At 45.4% G+C, this 14,653-nt stretch overlaps 1 protein-coding gene across 3 annotated transcripts in view; it reads right to left on the minus strand.

Annotated features, from left to right (window-relative positions):
• Nucleotides 1–14,219, minus strand: part of PIP5K1B (phosphatidylinositol-4-phosphate 5-kinase type 1 beta) — a 299,598-nt gene extending 285,379 nt beyond the window's left edge. For all 3 annotated transcript variants that reach the window (XM_055310888.1, XM_055310891.1, XM_055310892.1), the window contains exon 1: nucleotides 14,078–14,219. The gene's annotated coding sequence lies outside the window, so the exon portion shown is untranslated. The remainder of the gene's footprint in view (nucleotides 1–14,077) is intronic.
• Nucleotides 14,220–14,653: the final 434 nt, after the last annotated feature.

A 14,653-nucleotide genomic window follows, 5' to 3' on the forward strand; every position in this document is an offset into this window, starting at 1 on the left:
GAAATCAGGAGATAAACTCTGCTTGAACTATGAAATACTAGGTGCAGGGGAGAGGCCAAAAGATACCTTCCCTTCCTCTCGAAGTTTCAAATAGTGAGAATAACAAATTACAAGAGTTCTGCACTGGTGTTGTGGACCATTTTATAAATTAAATTTCTTTTTTTTTTTCAGGGCGAAATAGAACATTTCAGCTACATACACATTATAAGTAGGCCCCTTTCAAGGTAGCTCAGGGTACACAAATTGATATAAATCCTTATAGAACTTTGAATTACTTGCCTTTCTACTTCATTCTTCTAAAGGAGAATAAAGGTCAAGAACAAGCAGTGGGAGTGGCTAGTCCGTAGAAGACACTGGAGCCATCAGACTGGGCGGGAAACCCAAAGCAAGAGAAGACATGGTCCCTGCTGTCAGGGCTCCAAGTCTGCTTGGAAAGATAAGCTGAGAACAAATGCGAAGTCAGCCTATAGGGAAAGTTCTTGAAGATTCAGAAAAGCAAGACAGCCAGAGGGAATGTGCGCCTGAGAAACCACTTCAGGCCAACTGAGTATGGGAATTAGGGGGTCAAAGCAGCTTTCCCCAACAGTGAGACATATGTAGAGTCATGAAAATCTGATGCCATTTCCTTAAACGGAGAAGAAAATGTAAGATTCAATAAGAACAAATGTAATAAGCCAAGGTATATAGAAATAAATTGCAAAGGAAGAGGAGGGAATGATGCTGGTTCTCAGACATTTTCTTTTGTCTATTAACCCTTCCTGTAAAGTCTCATTTCATCCCATGGCTTTAGACACTGGTGAGACATCGTAACCCTGTCTCTATACTGGGTCTCTCTCCTTACAGCCACACTTGTATAGCTTCCTTGTAGGCCCTCTGCCTGGGTGTTCTACTCAATCTCAGTGTCCTCCACTCCCATCACCTGAATCACTGCCCACAGCCAAGGACCATCACGGCCAGTATTTCCATCATAGACCTCTCTCCTGACAGCCACCCTCCACCTTGACATCCCACAGGTATCTCAAATACATGTTCAATACCAGGTTCATCATCACAGCCCTCCTGCCACAGCCTCCGCATAGATGCGGCCTCTTCTCAGTACTCTGTTGACCATCACTCCATCTCTGCAGTCATTAAGCCAAAAGCCAGAGAGAACCATCCTCCACTACTCCTGTTCCCTCAAAATTCACACACAAGTGGTCTCCCAGTCCTGTAAATTCTCCCTCCTAAATGTCCAATCTCTTCACTCTGCCCCATCCTCACTACCTTCATCAGGTCCTCATCTCTGCTGTACCTAACCAACCCCACCCCCTCATCCCCATCTCCAATCCCTTCCCCACACTCATCTCTCAAACTATAGCCCGATGTTGCTGATATAACATAAAACAGGAGTTCAACACCTGTCCATGAAAATCTAGTAGTTGTTGCCTTATTGCTTATAAAAGAAAAGCTCATGCTCCTTAGCAAGTCAAACAAGATGTCCATGGTCTGGCCCCAGCAACCCCCTGGAGCCCTACACCTCCTTCCACCTGCACCTACCCCCTACCCATCATGTAATCACACAGCTCCAAAAGGCACTGCAAACCTTCATGACTTCATGTCTTCTTCTGTGCTGTGCCTGGTACAGAGTACACATTTAAGAAATGAACCTGGTGTCACGTTATACTTCTACAAGGACAACTGTGACAAGAATGACAATGAATGGTCTGCGAGGGTCAGGCTATGGATGGTTTTGTGGACCAAACCAAAGCATCAAGATTTCAGGCACAGTAAAGCATCTAAGCATCTGGGGGCCTGATGGTGACAAAATTATAATCTTTGACAGCAGGCACTGTGAATGATTAAAGGCAGGGGTAAGCATGGAAGCCACTTGGGAAGCTGTCACAGTAGGCCAGGTAAGAGGCATTCGTATAGGAAATATAAATGAGAATAGATAAGAACATGTTTAAGTCCTCAGGACTTGAAAGCTACACAGAAACAAGGATGGGCATAATAAAAATCTGCTAAAATTCTGAAAGGAGGCAAAAAGAATGAGGGTACCTTTGATGCAAATTGAGTATTTGGGAAGGGAGACATTCAGTTTCTTAAAAGGTACCAACTCAAGTATATTTAATATGATCTATAATGCCAACCTAGAATATACTCTATGGTCTCTCATACAATCTATAATAATGTAAGAATCATGGATGTACTTTTCACAGAAATAAGAGCTGGGATCTTAAGAGCAGATGAGTGGCCAGGACCAAGTGAGGCTTGAGGTACTCAAATGCTCTGAAAGCTACAGGCCAAGAAATGAGGGATGCAAAAAAGAAAAAAAAAAAAAAAAAGGAGGAAAATCTGGCCTTGAACAAAGCTGCTGGTTGGGAAAAGAACACGGAGCAATGGAAAGGCTAGAGGCTAGAATGCTGACATTATAAAAAGGAAGGTTAGCTGGGAAGTTTTGAAGGAAAGACTGTTCTGGCTTAAGAAAATCATGTATTTGTCCATCCAACCAATGTTAATTGAGAACCCTCTTTGCACTGGACAACCTCGTAGGTGCTGGGAATACAGTGGTGGCCAGAACACAGTCCCTCCCCCTGGGGAAACCACTTTCTCAGGAAGCAGGCAAAGAAGAAACCAGTAAAAATGTAACCATCGAGGCTGTTAATCATCATATCTGAAGCTGAGAGGTGTACCTGTAGGCCACTTGACACTCCATTCTAAAATGTTTCTAGAAGTCGTCTCATTTTTACAAGGAAAGTGACTTTTTCTCATATAAAGCTTGCACAAAATGAAATGATGCATCATGTTTATGTTTATAAACTGCCACTTTGAAGAGGGAGTTTCTGAGAAATTGCAAAACTAAATAATGGAGCCCAACTGTACATGAACCTTAAAAGCTGAATTTCCATTGTTTTCTACAAACATAAACAAAAGCCATGTTTCTCTCTTACCCCTTAGTATGAGAGACTTCCCACTTACTCCATTTCCTGCAAACTGCTACTGCTCTGTCTGCACCATGTATCTTGGAAAAAACAGTAAAAGGACATCATTTAAAAACAGCTCACTAAAGCAATAATGCTTGATTTTTTGTTTCCAAGTAATGCATTCACAAGCCTAAGAACAGTGTGGCTCACATCACTCCTTAAAAAGGTTACATTTCCGGGGATCCCTGGGTGGCACAGCGGTTTGGCGCCTGCCTTTTTGGCCCAGGGCGCGATCCTGGAGACCCGGGATCGAAATCCCATGTTGGGCTCCCGGTGCATGGAGCCTGCTTCTCCCTCTGCCTATGTCTTTGCCTCTCTCTCTCTGTGTGTGACTATCATAAATAAAATAAAAAATGAAATGAAATGAAATGAAATGAAATATGAAATGAAATGAAATATGAAATATGAAATAAAATAAAATAAAAATAGGTTACATTTCTCAAAAAAAATAAAGTTAAATTTCCCATATTCACCTTACTTGTTTCATTGCAGGAATTAAAGTGCATTTTCTAATGGAAGATGGACATCAGGAAACTTGGGGGAACTTTTAATGCCATTTCTCCAATGGGAAGAGAACTATGGCCACCTCCAAAGGCATCAAACATTAAAAACCAAACTGTCACCAACACACTCATAAATTACAATTCTATTTAAATTAAATGAAACAGTCTATGAAAGTGTGCTTTATGCCATAATGCAGTAAACACATATTTTATAAAAAGAAAAAAGAAATCATGACTATCCCAGGCTAAAAAGGTAGCAATTTATTTATCTGAACCACCTCAAAACATGACATAAGAAAAATATTTTCTTTATTGGCCAATAAACGGAGTGAATGAGAAATGACAAAAGCTTGTATGAACTCTTAAGGCCCTCCCTGAAAAACTTTTTTTTTAAATACCAATTTCAACGCATAATATGAATTTATTTGGGAAACAACTTAGACAGCTACGAGGGTGTTATCTGGTCCCCAAGATCACAACAGCTTCTCAATAGCAAACAATGAATGAAGGAGCTACCACTGCTGAAAGTCACAGAAATAGGGCTAACAGAAGAAAAAAAAAAAATCAAGAGAAGACAAATGCAATTTTCAAAGTCAGTAAAGAGGGGTCAGTTGGTACAGGGGTAAAGAGTTTTGCATCCCTGAGTAGACCCAAAAGCTATCACTTTCTTAGAGCATAAAAGACACATTCTGTTCTATATAATCTTTCCAAGAATTGGGTGGGGAAGGGTGTGACAACTTTTCGGGAACTTTTCTATGCAAAAGCAGCTTTAATAAATGATGACTCTTAAAGGAGTAAGCAAACCCTTAGCAATCAGGCAATTTACTCCAGAAGTAAAACAGCCTGCCCCAAAAGTTCTGAGTAGCCAGGAGTCCCTGAGTGCAAGCCCTTTGCATTTCGGGCTTGAACAGCCAATGCAAATGGGCAACCTCCAGGTCTCAGTGAATTTCAGGCAGGAAAAAAAAAAAAAAAAGGCAAATTGCTCTTAACATTTATTTATTAAAGATTTTTTTTATTTATTTATTTGAGATAGAGAGTGAGCAAGCATAAGCGAGGAATGAGGGGCAGAGGGAGAAGCAGACTTTCTGCTGGGGCTCAGTCCAAGGAACCCGGGATCATGACCTGGGCCAAAGGCAGACACTCAACCCACGGAGCCACCTAGGTGCCCCCTAACATAGTTTTAAAGTAGAGTTCATTTTTTCTCACAATATTTAGATTCTTGCTAAAATAAGTGAGTATGAACTTTAGGGTGAGCATCATATGAAAAAAAACATAGACATACCCCAGTTTAAAGGATGTGTTTCGCCACTGTAACTTATTTATCCCTACAGGGCTGCCTCCTTATTACAATTCCCCCAACTCTGGGCTGGATCACATGCTTACTCTGAAAGTTTTACCATGATTTTTTTAAATATTTTATTTATTTATTCATGAGAGAGAGAGAGAGAGGCAGAGACACAGGCAGAGGGAGAAGCAGGCTCCATGCAGGGAGCCCAATGTGGGACTCGATCCTGGGTCTCCAGGATCACGCCCTGAGCTGAAGGCCGATGCTCAACCACTGAGTCACCCAGGCGTCCCTTTACCATGATTTCTTGACAGAAATGAAAATACAGCAGAGGGAGAGGGTTTTAAGGGATCGTCCAATTCACAGCCCTCTTTGCACCCAGAGGAGAAGAAAACGCCCTGGCTGAGGAGTCATGGTCAGCTGGCCAATAAATGCAGGTCTCTGGTCTGAGTTCCTACATAGGCAGCACGGGAGCAGAGGACAGATAAGATATGTGCTTTCCAAATCGTGCAGGTCCCGGACCCTCCCATGGGGAGCATAATCAATTTGGTGGATCATGACCAGTGTTCGCTAGAGGCTGTAATTGGGAAGGAACATATCTGAAAATACCAAAGCGCATCTCAATGTAGTGTAGTGAAAGTATTCTTTCGTGCAACTTTTCTTTTGAATCTATTTGTTATTTGTAGGTCTCTGTGTACTTGCTTTCTCTGTGTACAAAATGCAGTTCTTAAAGAGGGCACTGAGAAAGCCATAAAGTGCTGTGCAATGCCCTGAATGCTTAAGCTCCCCAACATTCATAAGTGGAAATCCTAACCCCCAATGTGATGGTATTAAGAGGTGGGGCCTTTGGAAAGAGATGAGATATTGAGAGCAGGACCCTTATGAACAGGATTAGTGCCCTTAGAAAAAAGGGACCTCGGAGGGCCTCCTCATCCTCCTTCCACCATGTGGGGATACCATGAGAAGTCAGCAGTCTGGAGCCAGCAAAGGGCCTCCATGAAAACCCGAGGATGCTGGTGCCCTGACCCCAGACTGCAGCCTCCAGGATGGTTAGAAATATACTGCTGTTGCTTAGAAGCCATCCAGTCTATGGTACTTTGTTACAGCAGGCTGAAGGAAGGCCGACTGATACTTCTCCTTTACTTACAGCTCAAATGTGACTGAGTATCTGAAAAAGCCATGTACAAAAAGACTGGTTTGGAAGAGCAGGTCCTCAGAGGCCATGCTGTTCACAAGGCCACCAGCCTTGAAAGCCGCAGGGGCCAGGGTACATCTGCTTCCATGCGGGCTTGGATGCATGTGGGTGGGAAGGATCTGGCCAGCAGGGTCTAGGGTCCTCTCCGGCCACCTCCACTGCCCCTGGCTGCAGGTGACAGATGAGGGGAGGGCCAGAGGGGACTCAGGATCCCGGGCAGGCTGTGGCTAGAATCCAGCAGAGGATTGAGAAGCTAGATTAGGAAGCAATCAGTAGAAATAATGAGAAGCAGACAGATGGGGGGATGTTCAGAAAGCAAAAAGCAACAGAAATGCAGGATGGATGAGATGCCGTGGGCTCAAGGATGATCCCTGAGTTTCTGTCTCATGTTGCCTGGTGGTTAGAGGTGCCCACCACAGAGCAAGGAACCCTGGAAGAGGACCGGGTATGCAGAGGAAAAAAACCATCTTCTGATCTTAGACATGTCAATTGTGAGTTGCCTCTGAATACCCAAGTACAAGCACAATGGCAATAATACAATCTAGAGCTCAAAGAGAGGCCCAGGTCAGAGAAACAAAGTTTAGATTCACTAATATCTTCCTTTCTAAATCTCTTCTTCCCAAACTACATTTCATGGTGCAAAGACATGAAGCAGTGAAAAGAATGTGGGTTTTAAAATCAGGAAAAACCATGACTAGAACCTCAGGCACCACCTCTTATAGGCTGCGTTCATGAGCATGTTAGAATCTGAACAGGTTTCCATTTCCTCTACCGTCAGGAGCATGGTGAAGATGAATGAACAGCACTTCCAAAGTGCCCGGAATACAGTAAGTTCTCAACCAAGTCAAGCCAGACCACATTTAGACCTTTGTACATACCCCACAGCTCCTGGTAGGGTCCTAGCCAAGCGGTCCATCAGTATCTAGCAGGTTGAACTGACCTGAAATACTCTGAAAACTGCCAGGACACCACGGTCTCCTCTGCCTAGACAACCATCAGCTCATAAAATCATCCCTTTACTCGGTATCCTGTGGGAGCAACACCCAAACAGAAGTTATGCAAAGAGTCTTACCCTTCATCACCTACACACCCAGGTCTACCTCAGTCCTGGGAGGACCTATCGCTTAGCAGGACCATGACCATCAAGAGCTTTGGTGGATCACCTCAAGTCCGAGATAACCAATCCAGTCAATGAGTTGGTTCTCTTATGATCCATACGGCTTTGAGAGAAGCCAGGACTGGTTTTATTTCTCCCTTAGAATTTCTGGAGAAGCAGGAAGATGGCACCCTTCCCACACACCGGGGAATCATCTGGAAATGCGGAGTGTTTCCAGAGGTTTATACTTTGAGCAACAGAATCAACACTTCCTGCCAATATTGAGGCAACAGGAGTATCATCTAGAGACCAACACTCAGATTACTGAACTCCCCTGAATCTGATTCAGCTGGCCTAGGGTACTGGATGCAGAGTTTAACAAGTTCTCAGGTGATGCTGTTCAGGGGCCACACCTGAGAACCACTGTCCTGGCCTCCTCCCTGGGGTCGGGCTAGTAATGTAGCCTACACTTAAAGAAAAGTCAGCTGAGACAAGGAACTTTCTACCTGAAGCATCCTATAATGTCACCACAACCTGTCTTTAATTATGAACTACAAATGTTTATAACTTAGGTCATTTTAGATCCCATTTTAACAGTTGTGGAATGTTCTGCTTCATGCTTGATAAGTTCTACTTATTAGTTTGCTACCACTCATTTTTGAATAAACAAAAAGGAATGGCTCTCCAAATAGAGACTCTGCTTCATACTCATGACACATACTCACCTAAGCAAGCACTGTTTCCTCCTCCTGCAGGACTCGGATGTCATTCTCACAGAGCTACCACAGCTAGCCTAGAAGAACTATTTTTTTAAATATATATTTTATTTATTTATTCATGAGAGACACAGAAAGAGAGGCAGAGACATAGACAGAGGGAGAAGTAGAACCCCCCACAAGAAGCCTGATACAGGACTCGATCCCAGGATGCTGGGATCATGCCTTGAGCTTGAAGGCAGATGCTCAACCACTGAGCCACCCAGGTGCCCCCAGAAGAACTGTCTTCATAGCTGAACCTGTTTGACTTGAGTGAAACAACGGTGGCCCAGTTTGTCTTGACAGGATGGAGGGGACTCATTCCAACATTTATGGGGCACCTACTATGTGCCAAATGCTTGAAAAAACAGTGTGAAAGAACCATGACCTCTGCCCTCAAGGAATTTCTAGAGCTGAATGTGAGTTGGGAGAGGGGTGACAGAAAAACAAGGGAAATACATACAGGTATAAGTATCCACTGTGATAAGTACAGAAAACATATGAAGAAGATTCCCTTCAGGTTAGATGATCAGAGAAGGTCAAGGTCTCCAGAGGAGGCGACATTTAAACTGATTAACTTAGGGAAGCTTAAAGTCCATTCTTGTCTGTGTACTCGAGGTAAACTCACTACTAAGCCACTCCAGGTGCTTTAAAAATATGTTTATCTGAAACTTACAAATAAAAGGCATGACACATTTTATATTCAGTTATTATTTCTGTTAAGAAATATTTTAAAAATAATTCGTAGGCATGTTAAAAGAAGGTTGGAGGTCTGGTGAATGAACCCTATTTATGGTGAGAGATGAAGGACCATTAACAAGTATTAAAACTACTGGTGTTTCTGGGACACCTCGGTGGCTCAGTGGTTGAGCATCTTCCTTTGGCTCAGGTCATGATCCTGGGGTCCCAGGATCGAGTCTTGCATCGGGTTCCCTATATAGAGCCTGCTTCTCCCTCTGCCTGTGTCTCTGCCTCTCTCTGTGTGTCTCTCATGAATAAATAAATAAAATCTTTAAAAACAAAAAATACTGGTGTTTCTAAACTGGTCTGAAAAATAATAAAATCATTAGAATAATCACAAAATGTCCCAGAGTTTTGAAGAGTGCTATTTGTTTGAATGCATAAATTGCTCAGTACACATTTATTAAATCCCTACCATGTGCCAGGCATAGAGCTAAGTTCCAAGAATATAAATAAAACAGGATGCCTAACCTTTCCCATTGGCAAATATTAGCTAACCACCTATGTTTAGGTGCTCCCTCAAGTGGGTCACAGCATTGTTCTTTTGTTTTGTTTTCTTTCTAAAAAAGCTTTTACTTATATGAGAGAGAGAGTGAGGACCAGCAGGGAGGAGGGGCAGAGGGAGAAGCAGACTCGCCACTGAGCAGGGGCCGGATGCAGGACTGGATCCCAGGACCCTGGGATCATGACCTGAGCTGAAGGCAAATGCTTAGCCTACTGAGCCACCCAGGCACCCTCACAGCATTGTTTTTTGTTTTGTTTTGTTTTGCTGCTGTTTCCTTACTTGATCAACAAATGTTATGACCAAAGATCCAGAGATCAGGATTCGTGGGTGTGGTTGAAAAAGGAAAAGAAAGAAGAAGGTCTGTATTAGATGTTGAAAACCCACTACCCAATATATTGACCCTACTGGATCACTTGTGCCAGTCTATCCAGCTAAGAAATCGATTTTTCTGGCTCTAACTATATCCGCCTCCTAAACCCCTTTGCTCAGCATCCCAGGATGCCAAGGCTTAAGTACCACCTCTTTCTTACAAAAAATTTTTTTTTACAGTTCTGTCTTTCATCCCATGACTTTAGTTCCAATTCAAGGTAATTACACTTTCCAGGCTTCCGGTACCTGCAAGTCCAACTGAAGAACCACTTGAAAAATACACACACCCGGTTTTAGTGGAGCAATACGTCCACTCAATGCTTTACAGTTCATCACAATTTTACAAGTGACTTTCTAAAACCCTTAGAGAAAACAAGTCTCAAGAACTCACACACCCAAGAACTCACTCACCCACTCCCCAAAACATACTGCACGTCTGCTGTTTATGCAGTCCCACTAACAACACAGAGGACTTTCTATAGGAGGAACACACACTTCGGGCAGTTGCCCATTCAACGACAGGTTTTAACTTAAAAATAATGCCCAGGCACTCACCACTGAGTAAACATGGAACCATCTCCTAATTATTACCCATATTTGAAATCCACATTACCCAGGAGTAACCCAGTCTGAGTAGAGTTCTTGTGTTTTCCTATATCACCATCTCCTTGATATACCTCTGGTGAAACTAGAGAGAAATAGATACAACTGAGAATGGAAACCACAAAATTGAGCCTGGTTTCTCCGGCCTCATCTTTTATACAGGAACAGAACCTGGCTGAATAAAGTACTTCATCAATGGCAGCCAACTGTTTACACTATTTCAAAAATTTCATCATGTTTAGTTTAGAGGGTTTTTTTTTTTTTAAGAAAAATATTAAAACAGAAGGCTAGGTTTGCTCCCTCTCTGACTCGCCTGGCATTTAGCATAGCCATAAAGAAGTCCACAAATGAAGAGATGAGCTACATAATGTACAACTCTAACTGGGCAGTTTCTTAAAGAAAAGAGTCCTTCCAACTCCAGTTAATATATTCCATACAAAGAACACATTCCTGCAACAAATACATTTAGGACTTGATGTTTTACAGTGTAGCTAATGAAGGTTCTAGCCATAGTAAAAAAAAAAAAAAAAAAAGTATTTTTTCCAGGATACCAAATGTTCTGACTCACCATTTAACTAAAGTACAAGCAAAATGAAAATGCAAATGAAATTTATACATATTTATGACTTTACCGGATGTATGGCAATGCCACCTTTGGCTTCTGGCTTTATTTACCAGGAAAAGAACCTTGGAAAACCACCATACATTTGTATTTCTATTCAAATGGTTCCCTTTCTCCACACAGTGGTTGGAACAAAGTATTAATTCTGAGTCTGGTGATACATGTAAGTCAAAATAAAGTGGATAGAGGAAAACAGGAATTTTCCCTTTAATGGTATCTGCCTGGATAAGAAAATGCAAAAATATAAATACTAACTCATTTAAAATTTTGATGCTTCATTAATACTTATCAGTAAACAGGAGTTTTCCGTTAACCTCTGATTACTAAAAGTCAAAATGTACCTTCACCATGAGCTCCGGGTACAACCTTCTTAGGAATTCCACATTAGCCCTGCTCTTCCTGGGAAACTTCTGTGTGACCCTGAGCAACCCAATTCACCTCTCGATGCCTCAGCTGTGTGACCCATAAAAGGGGCACAGGTCTCTGAACTATTTCATATTTAATGTCTTTATCTCAAAGAAATACTTCGACCCCAATGTCTGGATCTGTTAATAATATTTAAGAACCATTATAATTTTTTATCATCCCTCTTCTGAAAATAAAAACATAACTTTTGTGTCTATGGGAAGGAGGGATGGAAAGAGGACCCTTAATGGGGAACAGAAACTAGGTCGGTTTCGTTAATTAGGTTTCCTCTCTGAAACCACCAGCCAGTATTAGCAGTTGCTTGAAATTCATTCAAGGGGGGGGGGGGGGGCGGTTGGTTTCTCCATCTCAAGACTCTTTCCTAAAAGGGCACAAGTTAATTTCTAGGAATGTTACTGTCTACATGGAGAAAAACTCTTCTTTATATGATGCGTTCAGGAAGGAGTGCAACAACAGGCATCTGTACCTGCCAGATTCAGGAGGGGCACCTCTTGTAGGTAAATCACCTTATGGGTGAGCAGGTGCTGGGAATTTACATGATGAGATGCTTTGTTTTACAGCCTGTGTTTTCCTTAAGAGTGACTTCATTCATCTCCTTCCTTCAACAGCAATTTATTGAGTATTACTATTTACAAACTCCAAATCTAAAAAAAAAAAAAATTAAAGGTATGAGTTGGCTGGGATATTTAAGTGAATCTTGACATGTATTTTGGAGTAGATCAGCCCATCAGGAGATTTCCAAGTCAAATGATAACGCTGAACAATACAAATGCTAAGCTAAAGTGCTCTGCAAATGTTTTCCCTTCACTATGGGGGGGGGGGGGCATTGACTAGGGGAAGGGGGAATAAATTACAGGTGGAATAGATAATCAGTTAAACAGAATGCTGAAACTAGAAAGTGGAAGATAATTGATTATGAGTCTCTTGTTTTATATATGGGACACCTGAGGCTCAGAGTTGATATGATGTGGCCCGGGGGTCATACAGTCAAACAGGGTGCCAGAACTAGAACTCCCGTCACCAGCAGGCATGCTTAACAGTCCCTAGGGTGTTGCAAGACCCAGCACATCTCCTCATTGCCATCAGAAGCAAGACAACAGCATAATCTGCAAAGCCATGGACTGGACGTCAAGAGCTCTGAGTTCTAGTCTTGTAACCTCCACTAGCTTAGACAGGATACCAAGGAAAACTCTCATCCCTGTCTAAACCTCAGTTTCCTCGTCTGTGAAATGAGAACAGTGATCCACAGTGAGACACAGCAGACCACAATAAATGCAGAAACAGTGTGGCCATTGTGAAACCTTCCACAAGTACAAAACAGCACTGGGCGGTGACGGAGGGTTGGTGGGGGTATCTCAGAGAAGCTGCCTGCTGACTCTAAATCCAGCCACTTACTACCCTGACAAGTCCCTGAATCTGGGAGCCGCGTGTTCCTCCTCTGAGTATGTGGTTAATAATCTTTGCCCTGCCTCCCTCGGAAATGGTCAGAATTTAATGAGAGCGTTGAAAAGCATTCACAAATAACAAGGCATTGATTCAAGTGCAAGGTATTATTATGAGATCCCTCTAGTCTCCTTAATTTGGGCAAAAATATAGTGTGGTTTTACCATTCAGTCCTTAACAGTTTTCTTTCTCAACTGAGATGCTATTATTATTCAAGAGTCTCAGATTTCACAGCTTTCTCCTGGGTGCTGCTGTCTCCACTCCCATCATTGTACCTGGAATGCATCATTCCCCGCAGCTCAGAGTCCATGCATGATGCTTACTCAACGTGCCACTGGCATGGACTTGGCTGAGAAAGACTTTTTTTTTTTTTTCCCAGGGCCTCCTTTCAGCTGGAAATGCTCTGACTAAAGCTTCCATGAGCACTATTTTACTTCATCACATTAGAGGGGTAATGAAACCAATGCTCGGGCTTTTCTCCAACAACTGCAGAACACTTCAGCCTTTCCACAGAACAACAGAAAAGTCTGGATGGATGATTTTCACCCGAAGGGCAAGAGAGGTTCCCCCAAAGCCACGCTCAAGAGTGCAAATGGGGAGATGGCTTATTTTTTTTTCTTTGCAGGAGACTAACATATCCTCAGGCCCAACCAAGCAAGGGTCATTCGCCTTAAAGCCAGGGCCTCTGGGAGGCTGAAAAGGTCCTGCAAAGACTGGGGAGGGGATGGGTGGGCATTTGGGGTCTGCAACACTCTGCCTTTCAAATGGCATCCGAGTAACTAGCATTTTCTTGTTAAGAGCCCAGATTTCGGTAGATCAGATGAAAGAATTCATCAGCCTATCCAAACAACTTTTCCAGAACAGGTTTCTACCCAGCCACGCCGGGCGGGCACCAGAGACAAGTGAGCTGGGGGATGAGGAACACAACAGGCTCATCTGCATAGACGAGAGATAAGCAGACATTTGTTGTCTTCAGTTTTGGCGACTCCTGGCTCGGGCCTGGCGAGTGGAACCCCGGCATTCTCCTGCCCCTTGCCCTCGCCCCCGCCGCCGAAGCGTCACGCTGACCCGGCTCGGGGAGAGAACCAGGGGAAACGCAGGAGTCGGCTGCTGCATTTGGGCTGGAACCATAGCGCACCTGTGCAATCCGGCTTCGGCGCCAGAAACGACCAGAACGCCGACTCGCCAGCCCCTCTCGAGCTCCCAGAGGCGCCTCGCAAGTTCGCCTCAGTTTATTGCCGGGGGAGGGTGGTGGGAGAGCTCTCCCTCCGGCAGCTGCAAAACTCAGCTGGCTCCCCTGGAAAGGGGAGGGAGCTCCCGCCTAAGTGACCCAGAGGGGTCCCCGGGGGTCACCGCGGCCGCGGCGGGGGCGGGGGGTGCTCGCGGCCCCCGCGGGATGGAGGTCCCACTTCGGGGGCCACACGCGCCCCCCCACCCGGCCCCAGCACCCACGCGGACGGGGCGCGAGGGTGGGGAGACGTCGGGGCTCCCCAGGACGCGGGGCCCCCGAGCCCCAGCGGGGTGGGGGGGAGGGTCCCGGAGGAGGGGCCGGGGACGCGCAGGAAACTTACCTCACCCGGGCAGCATTCGGGCGCCTCGGCTGTCGAGACCAGTTGCGCCACAGTCCGCAAGTTCTCTGGATGTAGTTGCCTCCCCGCGGCGCCGGGAGCTCTGAGCCGGCGAGGCGGGAGGGGTCGGGGGGCGGCGGGCGGCGGGCGGGGGCGGGGCGCGGCGGGGGAGCCGGCAGGTGCCGGGCCGGAGCCGCGGGGCCAAACTCGCCCGGGACGCGCCTCGGCGGGGGCGCGCGGCTGCGAGTGTGCAATGCGCGCGCCGCGGCGAGTGTGTGTGTGTGCGCGCGCGTGTCCCCGCTTTCCCCTTCCCTCCCCGCCAGTCCTCCGGCCGCAGCGAGCAGCGAACGGCGGCCGGAGCCCCGGGCCGGAGGAGCGGCGGCGCCCCCCGGGCTGGGGCTGGGGCTGGGGCCGGGTCCGGGTCCGGGTCCGGGTCCCCGCGCCGTGCGCGCCGGAGTCGGAGCGAGGCGCGGAGAGAGCAGTCTGCACGGCGGCGGCGGCGGCGGCGCGGGGAGGCTGCAGGCCCCGCCCGCCCGCCGCCCAGGCTCTTCCCCTTTTCTCTCCACCCCCTTGCTCCAT

Source organism: Nyctereutes procyonoides, unplaced genomic scaffold (genome assembly GCF_905146905.1).
Source record: "Nyctereutes procyonoides isolate TBG_1078 unplaced genomic scaffold, NYPRO_anot_genome, whole genome shotgun sequence".
Classification (NCBI taxonomy): Eukaryota; Metazoa; Chordata; class Mammalia; order Carnivora; family Canidae; genus Nyctereutes; species Nyctereutes procyonoides.